The following is a 26,764-nucleotide window of genomic DNA, read 5'->3' as shown; positions in this document are numbered from 1 at the left end:
ATGCCATTGGGGGAAAGGGGAAGGCAGAGTATTAGTTCTCTCATTTGCCAGGCTCAAAACAGAAATTTATCTCATTCTGCTCCCTGAATCCATGACCTCTTTGTCAGGAGGTAGACAGCATGCCTCATTATCAGTCCTCTGGAATTATGGCTAGTTACTGTGTTGATTATAGCCATACAGTTTTCAAAGTTGCTTGAGTGGGTAAATTAGGTCCCCCTCTAATATAGTTTTACTATCTATTTCTTCCTACAACACAATTAATTTTCCTTCAAGAATTTGGATACTGTGCTATTTGTTGCATTTTTGTTCAATATTGATATTGATTCATTGTCAAAGATATTTTTAGCAAATATAATTTTCCTAATTATTGCTTTAATGAGGTCTATTTTTACTTTCCATTGTTTTGCTTCGGCCCACTGTCTTTTTTAATCTTCCTTCCTTCTTATCACCTCTCCCTTTATCTTATCATTTTCCCCTCCTACTTCCCTGTTGGGTAAGATGAATATGTCTGTGTGTGTCTGTGTGTGCATACCTAATTCCTTGAACTAGTTCAGGTGAGAGTGAGGTTCAAATGTTACCCATTCCCCCTCTCATTTTCCCCTCCATTGTAAAGCTCTTTCTTGTGCACCTCTTTTATATGAGATAATTTCCCCCTATTCTTCCTCTCCCTTCCCCCTTCTTCCAATGCATCTCTCTCTCATTCTCCCATTCTTTTTTGATCATCCCAATATAATAGACTCACATCCATGTCCTTTGACTAAACTACTAACCTTAATTATGATAACGTTCTTTTGAGTTCCATGTATCATCTTCCCATATATGAATTTAAATAGTTTAATCTTGTCAAATCCCTTATTAAATTTCACTCCTGTTTACCTTCTTATGCTTTTCTTGAGTCTTGTGTTTCAGCATCAAATTTTCTGCTCAGTTCTGCTCTTTTCATCAGGTAGGCTTGAAAATACTCTATTTCATTAAATATCCATTTTTCCTCTTTTAGGATTATACACAGTTTTTCTGGGTATCTTATTCTTGGTTTTAATCCCGCATCCTTTGCTTTCTGGAATATCATATTCTGAGCTCTCCAGTTCTTTACAGTGATAGCTGCTAAATCTTCTGTGATGCTCACTGTGGTTTCATGGTTTTTGAATGGTTTATTTCTGACTGTTTTCAGTGTTTTTTATTGTACTTGGGAATTCTGGAATTTGATTATAGAATTCCTGAGAGTTTTCATTCTGGGAATCTCTGAGGAAATGATTGGTAGATTCGTTCAGTTTCTACATTGCCCTCTTGTTCTAAGATATCTGGGAAGTTTTGCTTTGTAATTTCTTGAATTATGATATCAAGACTCTGCTTTTTTGATCATGGTTTTCAAGTAGCCCAGTAATTCTTAAATTACCTTTCCTCACAAGGTCAGTCATTTTTCCCATGAGATGACTAACATTTTCTTTTTTCTTTTCTTTTTATGTCCTTTGACTTTGTTTTATTGTTTCTTGATGTCTCAGGGAGTGATTATCTTCCACTTGATCAACTCTAATTTTTAAGGAGTTATTGTTTCAGTATTTTGGCACATCTTTCATCATTTGAATAATTCTGATTTTTGATGACGTATTTTCTGTAGTATTTTTAGTGCCTTTTTTATTGAACTGCTAATTCTTTTTTCATAATTCCATTGTACAAATCCAATTTTCCTCAATTTTTCTCTCCACTTTAACCTGATTTTTAATTTTTAAACTTTTTTTTGCTTTTTAAAAATCTTTTCATTTTGCTCTTCTAGGAACTCTTGTTTGCCTTGTGTCCAACCTGCATTTTTTTCCTTTGAGGCTTTTCTTATACATGTTTTCAAATCATTATTTTCTTCTGAGTTTGTATCTTGAATTTTCCTGTCATCAAGTGGTTTTTTGGTCATATTTTGTATATTGTTTACTTATTTTTCCAACCTATTTCTTGACTTGGAAATTTATACTAGAATATGACACTGCTCTCCCTCACTGAGAATAAGGGAATGTCTTGTCTGAACTTCTGTCTTTTGTGTCTTTCTGCTGCTTTTATAGCTCAGTGGGAGTGTCTAAGCTTTCAGTGATTCCAAAGTGCTATGATCTGTAGAGAGCAATGTACACTGCCTTACTGGTCTACATTCTGATCATTTCCCATATATGGTCCCTGCTCCCTTATGAGTGTAACTGTTCTTCTCCATTCTAGCCTGGGACTTTAACTGGGAAATGAGCAGCAGAATTGTTAGATGAGACCTGTTTCTTCTTTGTCCTAATATGATGTAGGAATGGGATCCTTTGAAATCTCTAACAAGGTGTTCAGTCCCCTTATGGTCAGTGGGCTTCTCCCTGCTGCTGCTCCATCCCACAGCTGCTGCTGCTTCCATGATACTCAGTTCCCAGCTTGCTCCCTCCTTAGTGTCCACAGACTCTTTTTGTCTTCCTAAGCTGCCCAGGGCTGAAAAAATGACTCGTAATTTTTTTTCTTGACTTTCCTACTCAGAATTTGGTCTGGTGTGTTTTTTGAATAGTTGTAAAGGGAATGTGTTGAGAGAGCTCAGTAAAAATTCTAACTTCATTCTGCCATCTTGGCTTCCTACCTACAATGAATTCTTGTAGATGAAAACAGGTCTTGGGTCTTTTCCTCCCATAAATGCCACAGAGTGTCTGGCATAGAGTACCTATTATCTGATGATGATGAAATATAGGTAGATAAAATAATTTATTACTTGTTCTTATGTCTCTTCTTTGAGTGTGCCATGGAGTATTCAGTTTTATCATTTAGCCTTTGGGTTTAAAGTTGCTGTTCTAAAAGAATGGGGGAAGAAGGGAAGGAACAATCATTTATTAAGTACTTTTTAATGATTATTTCACAGCAACCCTGGGAAGTAAGTGCTATTATTATACTCAGTTTACAGTAGAAGAAACTGAGGCTTGCCCAAGCTCATATATTTGAGACTGGATTTGATCTCAGGTCTCCCTATACTGTAGTCTACTCTGTTCTTATTTTTAGTTTGTTGTTGCCAGAGGCCAAACTGCCTTTACAAGTTCAATTCAGTTAGAGAAATGAAGAAAATTCGATTAAGCTAACATGGATTTTATTCCAAAGAGCACCAAATTCATAAAAACTTCTCATTTTCATGGACAAGTCACACAATTTTTCAGTGCTTCAGCTCTCTCATCTGTAAAACATGGATAATAATCCAGCTCTTTAGTTCATTGAGGAGCTGTTGGAATGTGCACTACAGATCTTAAATTGTCATTATTATTGTCCCCATCTTATTTATATGCTATTTTTTAAAAGAAAACAAATCTCTGATGTTATTTTTCTTAGCCTCTTAGGGTTCAGATGATTAAGATCCAGCCTGCCCCCACAGAATTAATGCCTGAAGTATATGTGAGAAGCAGCATGTTATAGTATATCTTTGTGGCCTTGGGCACATTACTTAACTTTTCTGGGCTTGTTTCACTTTTCAATGAATGTAGAAAGTCAGATCTCAATCTGAGATCTACAACTGCCTTTCAGACATCTTGAAATAGATGTTCCATAAACATCTTAAACTCAGAATGTCCAAAACCAAATTCATTATCTTTCCCCCTAAATTTCCCTCCCACTTCATCCCTCTGACCTTCCCTGTGTCTATAGAGGCCAACACCATTCTCCCATCAGTCAAGCTCACAACGTAGGAGTCATCCTGGACTCACTGTCACCCCTTTTCCCATACCCAAGCTATTGCCAAAGTTTGTTGATTTCATCTTTGTGCCATCTCTCCACTACACTCCCTTCTCTTCTTTACGCTCTGGTGTAAGTCCTCAGTGATGAGGTGCTTGGGTGCCTGTGCTTGGAATCCAATGCTAAAATCCCATTTCTCTCTAAAAAGCACATTTCTCCCTAACCTCAAAACACTATCCCAGGCAGTTTCTCCCCAGCCTGCCCCAGTAAAAATCGTTATCTCCCTTCCTGCTACAGTAGCCAGTTGCACCTATAGAATTTATTTGTCTCAACCAGCTGTGTACTGGTTGAACTGACTGTGTACTGGGTCATAAGGACATTTATTACTGAGCAATCATATATATCCTAGACTTAAACATACATATAGTCCCTTACATTTATCTTGTCTACCAACACACTGATGAGAGCATCCTGGTATTACTTAGTCAGTCCTGATTGTTAATTGTCTTAGTGATGTTTCAAGCCTAAAACCAAATCTCCATGTAGCATCCCCCTTGGGCTATTTCCAGATGAACTCTGGGTAAAATACCTGTGCAGTAGATACTAAAAGTGCATGTTCCTTTAAGGACTAACCACTCCTTAACCCCTCCCTAATCCCACCCTGAATCACATAGTAATCACACTTGGCACATGTTATACTATAGAATATCCTATATAAACTTTACCTGTACCCCATTAAAATTGCAGGTTCCCAAAGAACTCTTGCCAAGTGAAAAGAATAATTTATCTTTACCACCTTGACCTCAAGAATGCTTGAGTCCTAGAGTTCTTTTCCAGAAGGCCCATGCAGGGAACTCCAGTCTTGGGGTTCCTGTATCATTCTTCTATCTTCCTTGACTCCTCATCACTGATCAATTCACATCTAGATTGTTGCAATAGCCTGCTGGTGGGTCACCCTGCCTCAAGTCTCTTCCACTCCACCCATCCTCCATTCAGCCACTAAAGTGATTTTCCTCAAATGAAGGTCACCCCCTCACTCTCACCTACTCTCACCTAAACTCATGTGGTTCCCTATTGCCTCCAGGAACAAATATAAAATGCTGTTTGGTGATCAAAGCTTTTATAACTTAGCTCCCTCCTGCCTTTCCAGTTTTCTTACACTTTACCCCTGGATTCATACTCTTTGATCTTACATTCTCCTTCTGGATGGTCCATGTACAAGATAATCTATCTCCCTGCTCCAGGCATTTTCTCTAGTTGTTCCCTCAGCCTAGAAGACTCTCCATTCTCCACTCCAACTACTGCCCTCCCCTGGCTTCCTTTAGGTCCCAAATAAAATCCCACCTTCTACAGCCTTCCCCAGTCCCTCTTAATTCCACTGTCTTTCCACTGTTAATTATTTCTTATTTATCCTGTATATGGTTTGCTAATTGTTTCCTCATTAGATTGTAAACTCCTTGAAAGTAGTGACAATTCAGAGGTGGGGAACCTTGGGCCTTGAGGCCACATGTGGTCTTCTAGGTCCTCAAGTGTGGCCTTTGACTGTATTTCCAAGTTAACCACAGTGTCTGGCACATAGTAGATAATAAATGCTCTTGACTGACTGGTACTCTCTTCTTAATATTCTGCAGTTTGGCTTTTGACCTCCTGATAGACAAGGCTTAATTAAGATTAATTAATCCAAATTACTCTGGATAAAACTGAGCTATGTAGGGTGACATTAAATTTAGCCTTTCCAAAGATGGTGAGGGAAATTCACCTAATTACTATCCTTATACACTAAAACATTGGTCTTAGCAGATTACAAAATAGAGTTGAATGTGTGTGTGTGTCTGTGTGTGTGTGTATTTTTATATTGAGGGGGGGAGGTTGAAAGGATTAAAATGATTTCAGAATAACCAAATAATTGGCATTATTTTTTTTGGTTTTTATTTTTTAAAAATTAATTTATTTCAGTTTTCTACAATCATTTCCATCAGCATTATTTAATCAGATTTTGTTGGTAAAATTAAAGGAGGTCCTCTAGACCAGGGGTTCTTAACCTTCTTGTGTCATGGACTCCTTTAGCAGTGTGGTGAAGGCCATGAACTTTTTCTCAAAACAATTGTTTGTGGCTTACATTCATAAATGAAGGAAATGCTACACTTCCTTTAGAGGCTAATATATATATATATATATATATTCCCATCCATCTACCCACTGAAGCCTAAAGGAAACTGTATTCTAGATGGATTTCATATTATTGCTCCCTCATGCCTTCTACCTTTCTAGGCACTCTATGTTTCAGACAGCCTGGTCTACTTGTCACTCCCCAAGCAGGACATCCATTTCCAGCCTCCGTACCTTTGCAGTCTGTGCCCCATGCCCCATGCTGTATCCCTAGCTCCTAGCACATTGCCTGTTGTGTTGATTGATTAATCCTTAGTGTTCTCCCTACTTACTTCTTCCTCTAGCAATTCTAAGCTCACTTCAAGGCTCCAGTCAAGTGCCTCTCCTCGAATCAGCCAGTCAGTTAATAAACCTTTACGTTTCCCTCCGATAAAATATGGGCTCCGTGAAGGCAGAGAGCTTTTGGATTTTGTGTTGAGTCTTTAGTGCCTAGCACGCTGCCTCAATCACTCGCTGTCATATTAAATACTAAGAGTGAGTTGTTTCAGGACACACGTCTGGTGGAGTGGGCGGTGCAGGACCCCACTTTGCACACATTACACACAGTCAGGTCCGGGTTTCTGGGTTCCCTGGAGAGAAAGCGGAGGCAGGAGGTCCGGGCAAGTCGGCTGCAAGGCTGCAGAAGCCTTCGGGTGACCCAGAGACAGCTAAGGTGCAAAGCTAAGGTTTATGAGTGGGCAGATGGAGATCAACTCCGCCCTCTGCCCCTCCCTTTACCCTACAGTGATACTGGGGAGGAAGGGGATGATAAAAAGAGCTGAATCCTGCGTGAGAGGGGCAAAGGGGAGGAGAGAGGCTTTTCTATCCCAACGGCCTTAAGTAGCTAAAGAATCGACAGCTGCAGCACAGTGGGTGGGGGGAGGAAAAGGGGGCGGGAAATCATCCAGAGGTGGAGGCGGTGTCGGAGGCCGAGGCTCGGATTGGCCAGGACACGTTCTTAGACCCCTGTAGCGGACCTAGGGCTTAGCAAGGAGACTTCTGGTGTTAGGAGCAGTCCAGCAGAGGGGTAAGTAGAGGGCTGCGGATTGCAGGGAAGGAGAGGGAGGGCATGCGGAAGCTAAAAGTGAAGGCAGGTTCCCAATTGAGGGTTGCTATTGCGGGGACTCTTTCCCCCCACTTTGAGGGATTCATCGCTCGGGAGAGGAGGAAATGGAACCCAGGTTAGGCTGCGAGTGCTAAAGAGGAAAATGTGGGAGAATGAGATTTCCATTGGCTGGAGGGTGGCCAGGACCTGGTCAGAGCCAGAGAACAAAAGGAGCCCAGTTACAGAACCCAAGTGTTTGCTCTTCCCCAAACCTTATCCTTTGAGAGGGACCTGGTCTGGAAATACCCAAGGCAGAGTGCGGTGGTGAGGAGGCTGGAAAGCTGAATAAATAACTGCCCGTTTGTCTCTCGCCGGGCCAAAGAGGCTTTCGGTAGTATTAACCCTGTAAAACCCAATCCTGAGGTACTGAGTTTTAAATACCCACTGACCCCAGTCCCATCCATAGCTCAAACTCCAGATTGTTGTTTCCTGCCAGCTCACGCTGGTGCTGAATGATGTTTGAGATGGCACAGGATAAGATCAGCATGCCACAAGGGATGGTTGTTTTAATGAAATATGTTGCAACGCCTGGGAAGAACATTGCTTCACACCTCAGTTGCATCCCTTGGCAGAAGTTTCTGTCTTTGGAAAAACATGCCTAACCTGTCATAAGATCTATAGTAAGATCTTTTTTTGGTAGCATTGGAAAGGTTGCCATGTTGTTGGTTGGCAGTTATATTGTGATTTGCACCTACTGCTGTTTCAAGATAGAGGAAAAATGTGAAAGGAAAGGTGGGTTAGAGCAAGTCACTTACTGGGCGATTAAAGAAAGAGGAAATCAAGCTAATACTGCAGCCCTATAAATGAATGTTGGGGAGAAGGGCAAGTCATTTCCCCCTATCCCTCTAGTCATTTTTTTAACCAGAGGGCAGAGATGATCTTTGAGCTTTTAATAGTCTGAAAAGGTGCAGTACTAAGATATAGGTTTAAAATTCAACCCAGTTTTCCACTCTAAAAGGAAAGAGGATAGATTTAGAACTGAATGGAATCTTAATAATCATCCATCTAACCCAGAACTGTCAAATCGCTAGGCTTGCAGCTGAACCAGATTAGGGAATATTTAACAAAATAATAAAAAAAACATAATAAGACAGATGTTGCATTTTAAATACCAGGTCAATATTTACCTTCAGAGATCTTTACGTTCTGATTAGTGGCTTTCCACTTGAGTTTGACACCACTGATCCAGCTCAACCCCTGCATTTTGCAGATAAGGAAATTAAGGACAAGAGAAATTAGGGGACTTACGCAGAGTCACACAAATAGTTTGTCAAAGGCAGGATTTCCATCTAGGTCCTTTATTCCAAAACATTCTTCCTCTTGTACAGCACTTTCTCTCTAATTTGTATTTATTTATTGGGCATCTACTACGTAGTATTGCTTGACCCCTTGGAATGTGGACAATATTAAGCCCTGTGTAGGCCATTGACAGACATACTAAATACTGCCTACATTTTCATTAGACCTAATTAGAGATGAAATTTTGCAAGCTTAAAAAAAATTGAAGTCATTTTTGTTGATCTCTTGTTTCTTAAAAAAGTATTATTTCTTTTCAATGAGTCAAAATCTACCTTCTCTCCTGTCCTTCCTCATTGAGAAAGAAAGGAAAAACAAAACCCTGTTGCCAATATATATAGTCCAGGACAACAAATTACCTCTTTAGTTTTTGTCTAGTGTGCCAACTCTTATAATAAATATTGAAAAAGAAAAAGGAGAGGGAATGAGGAAGGTGATTAGGCAAAACAAAACAGCCCATCAACAATGTCCTGCCTGACATTGTATATAATATCCCACACCCATGGTCACCCACCTTTACAAAGGAGGATGGAGGTGTAAAATTATTCAGTTACAAGGAAATTTTTGTTGTCTAGAGGACTAAGCAAGAGATACACTATGTCTTGGTCTCTGCCCTTGTCCCTTTACTGCCTTTCCATGTGACATCAGTTACCTAGGGCATTCTCAAAACCTTTGGTTCTACTTTTAAATGATCACATATAGTACACATGTGGAATCAGGCCAACCGACTTTATTACAGTTTATCAATCTGTGATAAATTAACTGGTTGAGAAGAGGAGAAAAAATAAAATTCACCATTGTTTTCATAAACAGTGGCTGAACATCATGTACCATTTGAATTCTAGATCCTATCACTATATTGCTATGCGTCTTTAGGGAAATAACTTCTCCTTTTCACAATTTTCTCATGAGTAAAATAAAGATATTAATGTAAACTACATCCTACGTATCAGGAGAAATATGAGGATTAAATATGTATGAAAGTCCTTTTTGAAAGTACAATTATTAATTTGGAAAAAAAGTGAATTTAAAGTGAGAGGAATGGGGTTCACCTCTACCTTTTGAAAATTATTATTACCTGTGTTACCTTGAATCAGTCACTTAACCTCCTTTGACTTCAGTTGCCTCATCTCTAAAATGGTGAGGTTGGACTAAATGGCCCCTGAGGGTCCATAGGGCTCTAGATTTATGATTTTATTAACCTACCATTTATTACTTGTTATTGTTATTACCTGTTCAGCAGGTGGTTGGTACAGCGGAAAGAGCTCTGGACCTGGAGTCAGGAAGACAAGTTCAAATCCAGCCTCATACTTTCATTAGCTATGTGACCCTAGGCACTGTCTGCCTCAGTTTCCTCATCTGTAAGCTGAGAATAATAGAACCTACTTCCCATGATTGTTGGAAGGATAAAATAAGATGTTTGTAACATGCTTAAAAATGCACAATAAGAATGCCAATTATCTCACTCCTCCTAACTATTGTTACTACCGTTGCGGTTGTTTTAACATGGCTTTAATTTATCTATAATTCACTTTTTAAAATGAATATCATTATATTCCTGGGTTTTGCTGTTATTATACAGTCATTTCAGTCATGTCCAACTCTTCGTGACCACATTAGGAGTTTTCTTGGCAAAAAGACTAGAGTAGTTTGCCATTTCCTTCTCCAGCTCATTTTACAGATGAGGAAACTGAGGCAAATAGGGAATAAGTGACTTGCCTAGGATCACACAGCTAGTAAGTGTCTGAGGCCAGATTTGAACTCAAGAAGATGAGTCTTCCAGACTCTAGACCTGGCATTCTATCCACTTTGCCACCTTGCTGCCCTACAAAATAAAATACAACATACTAAAAGGAAGCTTTTTAAATGCAGTTATCAAAATATCTTAACAAACAAGGTCAGGAATGCCAAGTTACGAGCCAGCCCCTGATCTATGTTTTCAGAATGTAATAACTGAGAAGGATCTGAATTAGATTTGAAAGTGATTTTTCCTTTTGCCCTCATAAGCATTTGTAGTCAAGTAGCTTCAGACTGATGAGAGTTGAGAATTCTCCCTCTGTCATGTTCTTAGTCTTGGCATCATAGTTCTAGAACTGGAAGGGACCTGGGAGACTCTCCAGTAAGTCCAAATCCCTCATTAGACCAAGGAGACATTTAGTGGTCAACTGCCCAAAGTCACATAGGTAATATGAGAGGTTACATTTGAACTCAGAGACAGTGGGTTCCTCCCTTCCCACTGTATCTCACTGCTTCTGTCTTGCTTAGCTCTAGAGGGTTAAAAACATAAAAGGTGTCACATGTACAGCCCTCCCTCACTTACCCAGTGACTGAGTCCCCTGGAATGTGGACTTGGTTCTGAGGATTCACTGAGATCCTTATCATTTGGGAATGTCTTGCCTCCCACTCTTTCTATGCCCTATTTTACTCATTACTCCTGGTGACTGTTGGGATTGGCCACACAGTATGTTAACCCAAGGGGTTAAAAAAAGGCAGACAGCAAATGCCCGAGTATAACCTGGTGATTACTTTTGCCCTTTGCAGCTGTATTTATTGTGACTCAAGCTGAGCAGTTTTCATTTCATCATTAAAAAATAAAAAACAAACATTCATTTTTTTGGAAACTAAGCAAATCCACTACTGCTAAAAGTCTTTTTGGGGACCCTCTTTTCAAAAATAGATTCAAGTCAAAATACTTTTTAGATTTAGCTGCTATGTACAAGGCCCTAAGCTAGGCACCGTAGGAATATATTTTTTAAAAATTGAAAAAGTCACAGTGTGTGTCATTAGGGAACTTAATATTTGATAGGAGGATGAATCAGGCTTGTTATGCATATGTCAATTTACTAGCTGTGTGACCCTGGGCAAGTCACTTAACCTGTTTGCCTCAGTTTTCTCATCTGTAAAATAAGCTGGAGAAGGAAATGGCAAACCACTTTATAATCTCTGCCAAGAAAACTTCAAATGGGGTCACGTAGAATCAGAGACAATTGAAAGGCAACCAAACAACCACAGCATGTAAATTTAGTACAGGACAGAATAATAGCTAAAATTTATATAGTGTTTTAATGATTATAAAACCCTTTACAGACATTAACTAATTTAATCTTCACAACAACTCTAGGAAGAAGGTGGTATTATTATCCCCATTTTACAGATGAGGGACCTAAAGCTGGCATGAAATATCTTTACTAGGCTCACACATTATTAAGTATCTAACACTGGATTGGAACTCAGGTCTTTCCGAGACCACATATAGCACTTTATCCACTTGGCCATCTAACTACATGAGAGATATATAAAAAGGTTATGACAGTTGAAAAGAGGGAAGAATTATGTTTGGTTAAAAGATCAGGGAAAGCTATGTCTAAGAGGTTAGCAGTTTGTCTTGAGAAAATAGTTGTGGAAAGGAGGGAAGGAATTTAAGTATGGGTATATACTAAGATTGAGGTAGGAAAGTATAGGACCACTTCAAAAATGCTGAATCAGCTGGTCTGGTTGATGCATGAGAGGAGCCTAATGAGAGATATATCCAGAAAGAAAATAAGGGTGAGTTTATGGAAGGCCTACTCTTCTAGGCTGAGGAATTCACACTTGACTTAATAGTCCAGGGAGAGCCAGTTCAGCTGGGTGGCCCAGTGGATAGAATGCCAGGCCTGAAATCAGGAAGACCTCTCTTCCTGAGTTCAAAGTTGACCTCGGACATGTCCTGACCCTAGACAAGTCACTTCACCCTATCTGACTCAGCCTCGTATGTAAAATGAGCTGGAGAAGGAAATGGCAAGTCACTCTAGCATCTTTCCCAAGAAAACTCCAAGTGGGGTCACAAAGAATTGGATATAACTGAAAAACATCTCAAAAACCATGGAGAGTCATTGAAAACTTTTAAGCAGAGGAGTGATATGATCTCAGTTTTACATCAGCAAACTTAAGCTGACCTTGATGTATGGGATGGATTGGGATGCTGTTGCAATAATCCAGAGGAGAAGTCCAAACGACAGGTAAGCACAGCCTTGCATCTCTAAGTAAATTAACTTTGTGATTCTTATCAATGCTTCTGCTTTGAATAAACAAATCATTAACATTCAAGGGCTAGTTCAGCTACTTGCATGGTCTGGTATTGCTGGGAGTAAGAAGTAAACTAAGAGACTGCATGGACATCATTTCAGCTTCTGTTTGGCATTTGTAATTACAAATGTTTTAACTATGTTTTTTCTTTATTTCCTGGTAGTGGGGACTTGTTGTATATCACAATCCACACTCTCTTCCCTTAGATCCATATGCAAGACAGGTGAGTCAGTAAGTCAATAAACCTTTGTCAGGCTCCCAATTTATGCTGGACACTGTGCTGAGTAATATAAAGGAGAGAACACTAAAAGACCTAGGATCTAGTCCTGACTTTTTAGAAAACTGTGCAACCTTGGGGAAGTGATTCAACCTATCTCAGTTTTCCAGCTGGACTGCATGCACTCTAATGTCCCATCCAGCTGTAACATTCTAGTATTCAAAGCTCACACAAGAATTAAACTGATGAGTTTGCCTTTAGCATCGTGCTTTATCCTAACATACCACACAACTGCTCACATTATACAGCCCTAGAAAGCTCTCATCAGCACAGAATTTATTCATTTGTGCATTGCTGTACGTCCTTTTCATGTGGCTTCCTTGTTTCCTAGTTATCTTATGTAGTTCTTAAGGCTAGGGATTTTAAATTACAAATTATTTTTTAAGTTAATTAATTGATTTTTAGTTTTCAACATTCACTTTTATAAGAGCATGAGTTATAAATTTTCCCTGCTCTCTCCCCTCCCCCTCCCCAAGATGGCATGCAATCTGACATAGGCTATACATGTACAATCATATTAAACACATTTCCACATTAGTCATGCTCTGAAAAAAAAAACAGAACAAAAGGGAGAAGCCATGAGAAAAAAAATAAAAGAGTAAAGTGTATGATGTGATCTGCATTCAGACTATAGTTCTTTCTTTGGATGTGGATAGCATTTTCCATCACGATTCTTTTGAAATTATCTTCGATTATTGTGTTGCTGAGAAGAGTTAAGTCTATCAAAGTTGCTCATCACACAATATTGCTATTGCTGTGTACAATGTTCTCATGGTTCTGCTCATTTCACTCATTATCAGTTCATGTAAGTCCTTCTGAAATCCACCTGCTGGTTTTTCTGAAATCCACCTGCTCATCACTTCTTATAGAACAACAGTATTCTGTTACATTCATGTGCTACAACTTGTTCAGCCGTTCCTCAATTTATGGGCATCCCCTCTATTTCCAATTGCTTGCCTCCACAAAAAGAACTGCCAAAAATATTCTTGTATATGGGGGTCCTTTTCCCATTTGTATGATCTCTTTAGGATACAGACCTTGAATTGGTATTGATGGATCAAAGAGTAACATACAGTTTTATAGCCCTTTGGGCATAGGTCCAAATTGCTCTACACAGACATTATTAAGAGTCTATTGCATTCTAAAGGGGCAGCTGGTCAGTGCACTGGAAAGAGCCCTGAGCTTAGGATTAGGAAGACTCACCTTCCTGAGTTCAAATCTGACCTCAGACACTTACTAGCTGTGTGATCCTAGGTAATCACAACCCTGCTTGCCTCAGTTTCCTTGTCTATAAAATGGCAAACCACTCCAGTAGCTTTGAAAAACAGACAAACCCAAATGGGGTCACAGAGAGCTGGACCCAACTGAAATGGCTGAACACAAATTACGTTCTAAACTCTGAGAAGGATAGAACGATTATATAGGAAATGATCCTTGAGCTCATGAGCTCATACTTCTGCAATGGTTGATTTTTTAAAAAATTTCCCATCAGGGTAGAACATTTGGAATGGAATGGGAAAGCATATATTAAATGCTTACTTTGTCACAAGCACTTGAGATACAAATAAGAGCTCACCATCTAATTTGCGGAGAAAATGTATAAAGGCAAGTGTGTGTGAATATATAATACAAATCATAGATATCAAGTAAGAAGGGACTTTAGGAGCCATCTAAGCTAACTTTCTCATTTTTGCTATGGAGGAAACAGGCCTAGAGAGGTAAAATAACTTAGCCAATGTAATACATATAATAAGTGGCAGAGATGGACTTTGAAGTGAGGTCCTGTAACCCCTAGTTCAGCATCCTTTCCACTACAACATAGATTATAGGATCATAGATTTAGAATTAGAAAAGACTTCAGAGACTGTCTCATTCAACCCCCACATTTTATAGATTTAAAGAAAATAAACTGATGCCCACATAAGTAACTTATCAAAAGAAATGCAGGTGGTCAGTAGCAAAGGTAGAATTAGAACCCAGACTCCCTGACTCCACATCTAGGCATATTTTCCCTGCATTATGGAGATCAAGTAGGAAATCCCTCCTCCCAAAACTTCCCCTTCTCCCCCATTCCTACTTTTTATTTCACTGCAACCTAGAAATTTCTGAGTATTTGATAGTAGTAAGTAAGAGCTGTAGATCAGGGTAGCCATCTGTTATATGGTGTAGACTCCCAAATCAAATCAATTGAGTTGTACTTCACTGTCAACCAGTTGGAAATCCCTGCCATAGTGGACTCCACCCTTGAGAAAATCCAATATAGGAAAAGTTGCAGATTTACAAAAATGATAAATTGGGGAGGGGGAGGGAGAGGAAAGATGTGATTGATTTCATAAAAGGAAACTTTCATTCACAAAAAAATATATATTTATTTCATTATTACTTTAAGTTGCTAGACCTACTGGCACATTGGTCATTGATTCAACTTGCAAAAGCTGTTTACTGTAGGTTTTCTGGTACATACCTCTTGCATAAATCCTGGTACACCCACACAGAAGTTAAGAAGTGGATAGTAATTAAGTTGCCCATTGCGTGTCTTCTCTCTGGATGATTGCTACCTTTTTGCGTTTGGTCTGCTAAATCCAGACCTTGAAAGTCAGTAAGCTACCACCATGACTTGTTGGGAAATTAGAGTATATTTTAATTGATCAAGACCCTCTAAATCATAAGGTCTTAATTTTTTCTGTATCATTATCCCTTTTGGTAGTCTAATATAGTCTATATGGACCCTTGCTTAGAATGTTTTTAAAAAATAAGATAAAATATTTAGGATTACAAAGGAAGTGAATTATATTAAAATAGTTTGTACACACACACGCTCACAGAACTCCTGCCTAGGATATCATTTAGTAAATTATTATTATTCAACAGAGGTAAATGGTATCTTTACCTCCTAAATGTGGGTTGCAAGGAAGATGTATGTGAATTTTTATATGCACATATCTATGTGTGTGTATAATTTTTTTAAAAGAGTGAGTTCTCTCTTGCTTCCTGGTTTTCTGTTTGATGTTGAAGAGATGAGTTAAAAAAAAACAACTTGATGTGTCTAGTTGTTATGAGTGTGCCAACCACTGCTTCTCCAACACTTATCCTGTGACGTCTCCCCACCCTTCCCCTCCACTTCTCATCATGGAAATACAGTGGGAGAGCACATGTGATATGTGATTTCCCTATCTCCCTCAAAACAACAAACAGGACCAGAAAAAAAGACCACCCTACAATTTTTCTATGGTGCCACCACCAAATAGTTGTCTGTGGGCTCCAACTTCTAAAATGTTTGGTGATGCCAATCTGTACCCCTCCCTCATCTCTTAGTGAGGGAGTCATCTAGTACCAGAAAGGCTAACAAGTACAGCTGCCCAGGTGACATTGAGAATGTTGGCAATGTTTTGTAAACCTTAAAAGTCTTCTGCTTGTCACTGTTCTCACCCTAGAAGCTTTCAAAGTTAAAGTGTACTTTGGGAATTTGAGTTTAGAGGATAATCTGATTAGATCTTAGTTTTGCTCCCAATTTGCTCTATAGACCTAGATAAACTGGGGAAGGAGGGCAGGGTGGGGTATAAGGGATGGGGACAGGGATGTGCTAGGAATAGCTCAAACCAGTTTGAGAGCTGATTGTTAAATTTTCTGTTTGAGTATTTAGACTCCCTGAAATTGGCAAATGCTACAAATCAAAGCTTGATTTATTATTTGGTTGACTGTCTAGATTTGAGAAAAGGAAGGAGAAAATGTTAATGATGCAAAATAAACATTACAGTGTGTTATAGATAGAGGGTTTTTGGTTTTTTGGTGGTTTTTTCTTTTTTGAGAACCAGCTGTTAAACAATTATCAGCATGCCTATGCCTAGGGGTGGGGCTGAGCATAACCCTAGGGACCTTAGGCTAATGGCACATAATGCCAAACATAGATATTTGAAAACTAAAAGCAAATTCTGTGTAATGTGGAGGCAGAAGTCCTGTTATCTAGAATCACAGAACCATCTGCTTGCCTTTTATTTTTACAATAGCAAAGCATCTGATCTTGCTTTTCCTTCCTCCTATGGTTCTTTGCTGTTATTGCTAAGGTTGTAAATATCCTATATAGCAGCTTTATCTGCTCTCTCACGATGAGATGTCCTAAACTTTTTTTTTTTTTTTATAGAAGTCATCTGAGGATATATGGGTTAAGTTTCAGATAGGATCATGGTGGGGAGAGTGCTAGAAAACAACTTACTCTGAAGGAGGGGGAAAGAAATGTCAAGTAGTATACTTTTAAATTTAATTTACATTATCAGATTTTCTCCATCACTTTCTTAAGTCTATATAATCAGCTAAACAATAAATTAAGACCCAATTTTCAGTACTGCTGATTTCTCGGGTGGTTTGGGCTCAAAATTTAACCATCTGATTCTTAGGAGCTGCTTTCAACTGGCTGTGCTAAGCCTCTGATTCATAGACTCATAGCTGGAAGGGACCTTAAAATAAAACTGAAATGGATCTCCTAAGCCCTGATTTTTCTCTCATATGTTAAGGGGCAAATATAGTGCTAAAAATTAACAGCCATACATGTAATAAAGCTTCATAAAAGAACATATGTGACAATGGCAAAAGTCACCATCAACAACAAAAAGTTAATACACCTGATAAGCTCTTCTTCCTGAATTTGGTCTCATGGTAGAGTTCAAAATAATGCCATCTATCCATGACTTGGATTATGTTACCCTTTTGTTTCTTCTTTAGGGTTTCAACATTGGTTATGTGTCAAACAGGTTAATGTATAAGGGATTTGTAAAAAATAGGGAGTTAAAACCAGCTTTAGCCCATTCTGAAATAAAATAATCATGTTTATTTGCCAGTGTTTGTGGTAAGACTCCAAGTTCTGGCAACATGAATTTTCTTGTCCATAGCAATGAATGAAGGATGATGGAAATATTATAATATGAGGTGATAGAATAGTCACACTGAGGAAATCATAGATCTTTTGAAAGACTGAAGAATGTTATTAAAAGAACAATATACACCATGACTACAACAATATAAGCCATACTCTAAGTAATTGCAATAGCCAGTCATGGTTTCAAGGACAGATAACAAAGCTTAACAACCTCCTTCTTCTTGGCAGAGAGGCGAAGGACAATAGGGACAGAATGTTGCATTCATTGTTATACAGTAACTATGTGTATTATTTTTGCCAAATTGTTTTCCTTTGTTACAAGGAAAGTTTCAGTTTGTTAGAGGGGACAGAGCATGCAGTGATATATCAGAAAAGACTTGTAAAAAGATCAAATTTTTAAAAAAATATATGCATATATATTATCTATTAGTCTGTGAAGGAGACCTTTTTGTTACCTGTTTGTCAACTTTTGGCTATTTGAAAATCAGATCTCTGTTGCCTACTAGCAGAGTCCAAAGAGTCTGAACCCCAAATAGAGACATGGTACTAAAGAGTCAGGTCTCTGCTGCCTAGGCCAAGACTTCAGAAAGATGAAGGAGAGAGAAGAACAAAAGAGGGCCTTGACCATAGGTAGAATGTTACTGAACTAGGGGCTTCATTTTCCCTAGCAGCAATAAAAGTTTTATTGTTGTATGATGATTTTTCAGTTGTGTCTGACTCTCATGACCTCTTTTGGGGCTTTCTTGGCATAGATGCTAGAGTGGTTTGCCATTTCCTTCTCCAGTTCATTTTATAAATGAGGAAAGTAAGGCAAGCAGGGTTAAGTGATTTGCTCAGGGTGACACAGCTAATAAGTGTCTGAGGCCCAGATCTGAACTCAGGAAGATGAGTCTTCCTGATTTCTGACCCAGCACTCTATCCACTATGCCACCTACCAGTAGAGTTACACTATTGAAACTTAAAACTGCATCTGTATATCAATGTTTTAATGAGTGATAATATAAATATTAGTTATTAGATAATGATATTTCATGTGAAATGAAGCCAAGATTCAATGAGGATATTCTATTTAAGAGCTATGACTTCAGAAATAAAGGTAATGAGAAATAAGAACATGGAGTGGCAATGGTATATGCCAAATTATCTTTGAATTGAAGTTTTTGCCTTGTTCAGTCATTTTTTAGTCATGTCCAACACTTTGTGACCCCATTTGGGGTTTTCTTGGCAAAGATACGGAAGTGGTTTGTCATTTTTTAGCTCGTTAGCATCGATATCTGAGTGTCATAGATCTAGAACCAAAGGAACCTCAGGGCATTTTTAAAAGTTTTTAAATTTTTTCACGCATTTGGGGGTTGAGTAACTTGCATGTGTCACACAGCTGGTATCTGAGGTCAGATTTGAACTCAGGTCTTCCTGACTCTAGGGCTGGTACTCTCTCCACTGTGCCACCTAGCTGCCCCAGGACATTTATTTTAATCCTTTTGACAGATGAGTAAACTGAAGTTCAGGGAGATGAACTGACTTGTCCAAACTCACACAAGTAGCAATCATCAAAGGTAGGATTTGAACTCTAGAGCCAGTGATCTGTCTACTGTACTAAGGTACTTGCCAACAACATCTTCTTGGTCATTCCGAATAACATTCCTTCTTATGATCAGTGGAGACCGAATTGAAGAAGAGCTTATCAATTGTATTAACATTTTGATGTTGATGGTGATTTTTGCCTTTGTATAACACATGTTCTTTTATGAAGCTTTCTTACATGTGTAATTTAACTTCAATTTTTCATTTTAACATATGGAAGAAAAACCAGGGCTTAGGAGATCTATTTCAGTGCATTTTCTAAAGATTATTATATCAAATATGCCAAAAAGAGAATCGTATTAAGTTCTCAAGTTTTGGTTGCTTTTTTAAAAAAAATTATTTATACTGCAGGCATAGGTTCAAAGACTGCAGTAGTAAGCACCCTAGCAGGATGGTCTGTTAGCACAGGTTCTTTGATTTACTTTGCTAAAGGAAAGACAACTTTAAAGGGGTCAACAGTCTTTCTTATTCCATTCACTAGTTCTGTTTCAGGTTATATAGGGTGTAGATGTCAGAGGCAGTATCTGAACCTGGGAATACTGCCCCTCCAACCCCAAGAGCCAGCTTTCTTTCTAGGTACTTGAAACATCCAAATCCATAAGTCTCTTTACAGGCACTCAGACTCAAGTGTTCCAACTCTCCGGTTAAAAATAAATTTGTAATTGCCTTATGAGACTGGTGAAAGTTTGGCAGAGGGCAATAACTTTTCTTCTAAGAAAAAGAAAGCCAATATTTGAAAGGCTCCTTGTCTTTGAGGTGTTAGAGTTCAAATCTAGAAAGCTCATTAGTAACTTCTCCCCCAGAGATCTTAACAAAGGGAGGTGGAATATAAGAGAACAAGCATCTCTGACAATTTCTAATAGAGTTTTGTTCAGGGACAGGAGTCACAGTCTCTTATTTGCATAAAATGGGAGGTATTTAGTTAGGAAGCATTGCCTGCAGGGTACACAACACTGTCTTGGGACACTCTGAAAGTAATAAAAAAATGTGGTTAGAGATATTGTGCCTTAACCAGTTTATAATTTAGTTTTCTGAGAGTGGGGCAGGAGAAGATAATATAAAAATCCACTTGAGGAAATTTACGTTCATAAATATTTCTATATGAGGAGGAGTCTGACCTGTGATTTCATCACCATTCTCCCTAGTGGAAATTCCTGATGCTTAACTTAGTCTCAGAGAAATTACCTGAGTCATCAAATGTGTCAGAGGCTGCATTTAAACTCTGGTCTTCTGGAATCCCAGGCTTTCCCTCTCTACCTCCTTGAGCCTGTCTCTGTGAAATCATATATACTCCAGCAGTGCTATAGAATACTTTCTTCTTCTTTTTTTGGTCTGAACCTATGATTTCCTGGATGAGAGAACTCCCTTTACCAATGTACATTGACAACAATTCTGCACCTCTTAGGGTCTCAAGTGTTGCATTGAGAAATTGACTGATATCCAGAGTCATATAGTCAGCTTGGTGTTCCTGGCTATGTCACCAGCTCTCTGTCTACTTCAGAACAGTGCCTCTCTTTAGAGGGGAGGCTCAGGGAAATCTCTGAGATAGTAAAAAAGGACTAGACCCCTGAAGGGCAGTGCTAAAAGCTTTTTTCCAGGGGAGGTGCTGCCTGTTCTTTATTTCACCACAAAAGTATGCTTCCAGGGTACCAGCGGTAAGATTTAAGTGGATTGAAAACAGGCATTGCAAGTTTTAGAAACGAAGTCAAGATCAGTGGAATAACATCATCCCTAGTTGTTAGAAGCAATGTCCTAACTGCACCTTATACAGAGTGTCCCAAAAGTCATAGTGCAGTTTTTTACCTTTAATAACTTAGGAAGAAAGGACTCTGTTAAGCTTTAATAACTTAAAACTATACTAAGACTTTTGAGACAACCTGTAGCCTGGGAGACAAGCAACTATTAGGGATCTGTGCAAAGGTACTATACTTAGGTGAGAAATAGATATTGTTCTAGTCACTGTGCTAAGTGCATTTCCAGTATTATCTCATTTGATCCTCATCGCGATGCTGGGAGGCAGGTTCGATTATTATCCCTATTTTACAGTTAAGGAAACTGAAGTAGTCAGAGATTAACTGATTTGCCCAGGCTCACACAGCTAGGAAGGGATTTCTCAGCTCTAGGTCTAGCACTCTATCTACTGTGCCACTTAATTGCTTCTAAAGGGAGAGCATATGGGTACAGTGCAGGAATTCAATAAAGACTGGATCACCTCTCCATTCTGCCTTGGGCACACCGACTTTGGTGAGTAGAAGCATGCCCAAATAGACACCATGACACACAATTATGTCCTGGATCATTTTCTAAGCTGGTTAGGAATATTGAGCAAGGCAGAAGAAGAAAGCTGAGGGGAAGGAAAGAAAATACTGTAGGGATCTAAGACATTTGAAAATGATTGTAGAAAACTGAAAGCAAATAAATTAATAAAAAAAGTTTACATCCTGAGTTTAACACATTGGACTGAATTACCATTCCTAGACAAATATTGTGGTCAAAATATTTTTAAAAATACTTTATCATGTGCTATATTTCCACCCCCTTATCTAAACCTGTAACATGTGACCTTATTCTTACAGTCAAAAAGTCAATAAGTGTTTATGGGTGCTTAATATGTACCAACCACCCTGCTAAGTACTGGGGATTTAGAAAAAAAAAAAAAAAGAAAAGTTAATCCTCTAAACGCTGATGGGTTTAATTCCTGACCTTTTTTGTTTGTCTGCATTTTTGTCCTAATCTCCCAGGAAACATTTCTGAAACTCTTTCTATGCTTCCAAGCACAGGAACTGCAGCTGATACTTCATTGGCAAATGGCCAAGTTTCGGAATGATTTCATCTGGTTAGGTGCTTTTATTTCTTCTTCTCCTTGGGGTTGTTATTGGGTTCTTTGTTGTTTTTACTTATTTTGCTTTTTGTATTACTATGACTACTCCTCCCCTACAATCTTCCTGCACTACTCTCATAATAAAAGCCCTTTCTTATAACAAAGAAGTGTAATTAAACAAAAATATCACATGTTGACAGTGTTTGATAACGTATTTCTCATGCTCCACCTATATTCCATCATCTCTTTGTCAAGAGATTAGAAGGTATACTTCATCATCCATCTTCCGGATTTGTGATCATTTGTTACTTTAGTCAGACACTCACTTTCTTGATACCCAATCCAAGAAAGGTTTCATTCAAATGCCTTCAGTGTGCTAGGCACTGTGAATAGGAAAATAAAATGACAACTAGTCTATGCTCTCCAGGGCTTTCTATTCTCTCAGGTGGAACTGAAAGATAAGTTTACATGGTCATTTAGGAGGACAAGGGAAAATTAACAGTTAAAGGAATCAGGATAGCCTGACAGCTTGAACCTTGGGGGGAAAAACAACCTAGGGATTCTTTTATTTTCATATTTATTTATTTATTTTTATTTATGGAATAAAAGAAGTATTTCCATAACGTAGTGTAATAGGAAAGATGATTACACATGAGACTGCAAAACTATTATGTACAACTTACTATTCCTTTTAAATATATAATAATTATTATTTTTTATTTTTTTCTTCCCTCCCCACCCTAGAGATGGCTACCATTAGACACAAGTAGGTATACACACATATACACATATATGATATATGTGTATGTATCATGTATACATACATATATTACATATATGTATATATACATATAATTATTCTACACATACTTTTAGGTATACATATGTATATGTCATACTTCTAGGGATTCTAAGTGATGGAAGTGAAGATGGAAAGCATTATAGGAATGGAAGATACTATATGCAAAGGTACTATTCAGAGATGAGAGATAGATGACAAGTTCAGGTATTAGTAAGTAGAGCAGTTTGGCTGGAATTGAGAGAGTATGAAAAGGACTAATATGTAATAATCTGGAAAGGTAGACTGGGGCCAGGTTGTAAAAAGTTTTAAATGTCAGATCGAGAAGTTTGTATTTTATCCCAGAGATGATCAGTAATCACTGAAGAACATTCTCAAGTATGGAATCCCATGACATGGTCAGGAGTAGAGAACAAAACAAAACGGAACCGAGACCAAAACCCGAGGAGACGCATTGGTAGTCAGGTGGTGAACTCTATGCTGAAGTGAATCCAAATATTACGTTTCTGTTTGGTTTTGTTTTAACAGAGCCATAAACCAAAGCAAAGTTCCAGAGTGGGAGTCTAGGCATTAAGTAAAAATGATTGTGATAGAAAAACAAAAGGCAATTCTAAAGCTTAAAAACTTTTTTTTTTTTAAGAGTCTACATTGTATTTCAATGAGGAAGGGAGAGGGAGGAGTGAAAGAAAGCAGATTTTCTTTTTTTTTTTATTTTTTTATTTTTTTTTTATTTAACTTTTAACATTTATTTTCACACAATTTTGGGTTACAAATTTTCTCCCCTTTTATCCCCTCCCCCCCCCAAACCCAAGCTTTCTAATTGCCCCTGTGACCTATCTGCTCTCTCCTCTATCCTCCCTCCCTGCCCTTGTCTCCGTCTTCTCTTTTATCCTGTAGGGCCAGATAGCTTTCTTGACCCCTTAACCTGTATTTCTTGTTACCCAGTGATAAGAACATACATTTGGTCCTAACACTTTGAGTTCCAACTTCTTTAGCTCCCTCCCTCTCCACCCCTTCCCCTTGGAAGACAGGCAATTCAATATAGGCCATATCTGTTTAGTTTTGCAAATGATTTCCATACTAGTTGTGTTGTATAGGACTAAGTATATTTCCCTCCATCCTATCCTGTCCCCCATTACTTCTATTTTCTTATGGTCCTTTCCCTCCCCATGAGTGTCGACCTCGGATTGCATTTTCCTCCCCGTGCCCTCTCCTCCATCCTCCCCCCCAACCTGCTTGTGCCCCTGTCCCCCACTCTCCTGTATTATGAGATAGGTTTTCCTATCAAAATGAGTGTGCATTATATTCTTTCCTTTAGTGGAATGTGATGAGAGTAGACCTCATGTTTTTCTCTTGCCTCCCCTCTTTATCCCACCACTAATAAGTCTTTTGCTTGCCTCTTTTATGAGAGATAATTTGCCCCATATAACTTCTCCCTTTCTCCTCCCAATATTTCTCTCTCACTGCTTGATTTCATTTTTTTTTAAGATATGATCCCATCCTCTTCAATTCACTCTGTGCACTCTGTCTCTATGTATGTGTGCGTGTGTGCATGTGTGTGTGTGTGTACTCCCACCCAGTACCCAGATACTGAAATGTTTCAAGAGTTACAAATATTGTCTTTCCATGTAGGAATGTAAACAGTTCAACTTTAGTAAGTCCCTTATGACTTCTCTTTGCTGTTCACCTTTTCATGGTTCTCTTCATTCTTGTGTTAGAAAGTCAAATTTTCTTTCCAGCTCTGGTCTTTTCATCAGGAAAATTTGAAAGTCCTCTATTTCATTGAAAGACCATTTTTTCTCCTGAAGTATTATACTCAGTTTTGCTGGGTAGGTGATTCTTGGCTTCAGTCCTAGTTCCTTTGACTTCTGGAATATCCTATTCCATTCCCTTCTCTCCCTCAAAGTAGAGGGTGCCAGATCTTGTGCTATCCTGATTGTATTTCCACAATACTTGAATTGTTTCTTTCTAGCTGCTTGCAATATTTTCTCTTTCACCTGGGAATTCTGGAATTTGGCCACAATGCTCCTAGGAGTTTCTCTTTTTGGATCTCTTTCATGCGGATTCCTTGAATATTTATTTTGCCTTCTGGTTCTAGAATCTCAGGGCAGTTTTCCTTGATAATTTCATGGAAGATGATGTCTAGGCTCTTCTTTTGATCATGGTTTTCAGGTAGTCCCAGAATTTTTACATTGTCTCTCCTGATTCTATTTTCCAGGTCAGTTGTTTTTCCAATAAGATATTTCACATTATCTTCCATTTTTCGAATCTGCGTGGTATGTTCTGAGATATCTGTCTTTCTCATAAAGTCCTTAGTGTCCATCTGTACCATTCCAGTTTTGAAAGATCTATTTTCTTCAGTGAGCTTTTGAATATCCTTTTCCATTTGGTTAATTCTGCTTTTGAAAGCATTCTTCTCCTCATTGGCCCCTTGCACCTCCCTTGCCAGCTGAGTTAGGCTAGTTCTCAAGGTGCCAATTTCTTCAAGATTTTTTTGGTTCTCCTTTAGCAGGGAGCTGATCTGCTTTTCATGCTTCTCCCTCATCCCTCTCATTTCCCTTCCCAGTCTTTCCTCCACCTCTCTAACTTGATTTTCAAAATTCCTCTTGAGCTCTTCCATGGCCCGAGCCCATTGGGTGGGCTGGGACACAGAATCCTCGATTTCTGTGCCTTTGCCTGACGGCAAGCATTGTTCCTCCCCATCAGAAAGGAAGGGAGGAAGTGTTTTTTCTCCGATAAAGTACCCTTCAATAGTTTTATTTCTTTTCCCTTTTCTTGGCATTCTCCCCAACCAGTGACCTGACCTCTGAATGTTCTCCTCACACCCCCAGATTTTCATTAATTGAAAAAAAATCTTAGTTTTTAAAAAATAAGAGCCTACCCCTGCAAGTCCAAATTCAAATGCTACTTCTTTGATTTGCTCCCTTTCCTTCCTGTACTCATAAATTCTCTTTCCTTACTTGAGCCTCACAGAGCCCTGTCTTATGCTCTCATATCCCATCTTACTTTTTAGTTATTATATATTTTGTAACATTCTATATTTTTCTATATCCTTTGCTAAAAATTTTAAACTCTATTAGAGTGAAGATTTTAATCTTAATTTTATTTAAATCTGCCTTATTTTGCAGATATCAGGTATGTTTTGGAATGAATGTATGATTTGCAATAAGCCAGATAATTTAGCTACAATTCTATTAATAACTCAAGTCAAGGAAAGAGTCTTTCAATGAAGATAAGTGAGACAGTGGGAATGGTAGAGGGGGTGATCTAGAGAAAGTGGGATGGAATTGGTCATATTCCTTGGCTGGTAAAAGGACCATCTCTTCATATGAAATGGGTGAAGGAAGAGAAAGGGGTAGAAGACATTGAAGTGATGTGAGGTGAGGAAGAGGATGAAAGAGAGAGCTCAATGGTCTCAGGTGATTGGTTTTATTTTTTCAGTGAAAAGTTGAGGAAAGGTTCTCTACTGCAAAGGTGGGAACTGGGGGGAACCATGGGAGGTTTGAGGAATGATTAAAAGGTTTCAAAGAAACACTTAGGTTAACTTGGAATAGTGAATCAATCAAGGAAGTGTAAAAAAGATTGACTTGCCTTAGTGAAGCCCGGTGGAGATCATGTAACAGAAATTTGTAGTGGACTGTCACAGGGTTTTATGATTTTTCACCAACTTTGCTCAGCAGCTCATGGGTAGAAACAACGACAGCAGATGCTGGGAATAATCCAAAACTGAGGCTTGGTACAACAAGACTGTCACCAGGATAAGGGAGCTCAGGAGAAGAAGATGGCATAAATTTGAACTAGTTCATTGAGGAGTCAAGATGGGGAAGTGAGGAGAGTGTAGCCAGTGTAGGCGTAAAAGCCTGGGAAAGAAACAGAAGGATGAAGAAATTAAAGGTTCTGGTGAGGACAAAGAATACTGTTTTGGGGTGACAAAGCAGAGGATGTGGAAGAATAGTATCAGGTTGTGATCAGATAAAGGAGTTTCAGAATTTATGAGTGCAGAAAGTAGTACCTTTATGGCCCATGATAAGATCAAAGGTATGACCATCTTCATGTGTGGCTGAGGTTGCCATTTGGATGTCAGGAGGGAAGGTCTAGAAGGTCCTCAAGTAAGGTGCCTGCTGTCATCCTTC

General features: G+C 38.6%; 1 protein-coding gene across 8 annotated transcripts in view; it reads left to right on the top strand.

Moving 5' to 3' along the window:
• Positions 1–6,589: 6,589 nt before the first annotated feature.
• Positions 6,590–26,764, top strand: part of PLA2G7 (phospholipase A2 group VII) — a 67,476-nt gene continuing 47,301 nt past the window's right edge. For 2 of the 8 annotated variants that reach the window (XM_072642370.1, XM_072642360.1), the window contains exon 1: positions 6,590–6,838. The gene's annotated coding sequence lies outside the window, so the exon portion shown is untranslated. Of the gene's footprint in view, positions 6,839–6,889; positions 12,211–12,440; positions 12,501–18,103; positions 21,853–26,764 lie in introns of those variants that run through there. The other 6 variants (XM_072642362.1, XM_072642363.1, XM_072642361.1 and 3 more) reach the window with 6 other exon arrangements.

This window comes from Notamacropus eugenii, chromosome 2, assembly GCF_028372415.1.
Source record: "Notamacropus eugenii isolate mMacEug1 chromosome 2, mMacEug1.pri_v2, whole genome shotgun sequence".
NCBI lineage: Eukaryota > Metazoa > Chordata > Mammalia > Diprotodontia > Macropodidae > Notamacropus > Notamacropus eugenii.
The sequence above is the reverse complement of the archived record's forward strand: the minus strand, read 5'-3'. Positions and strand labels throughout refer to the sequence as shown.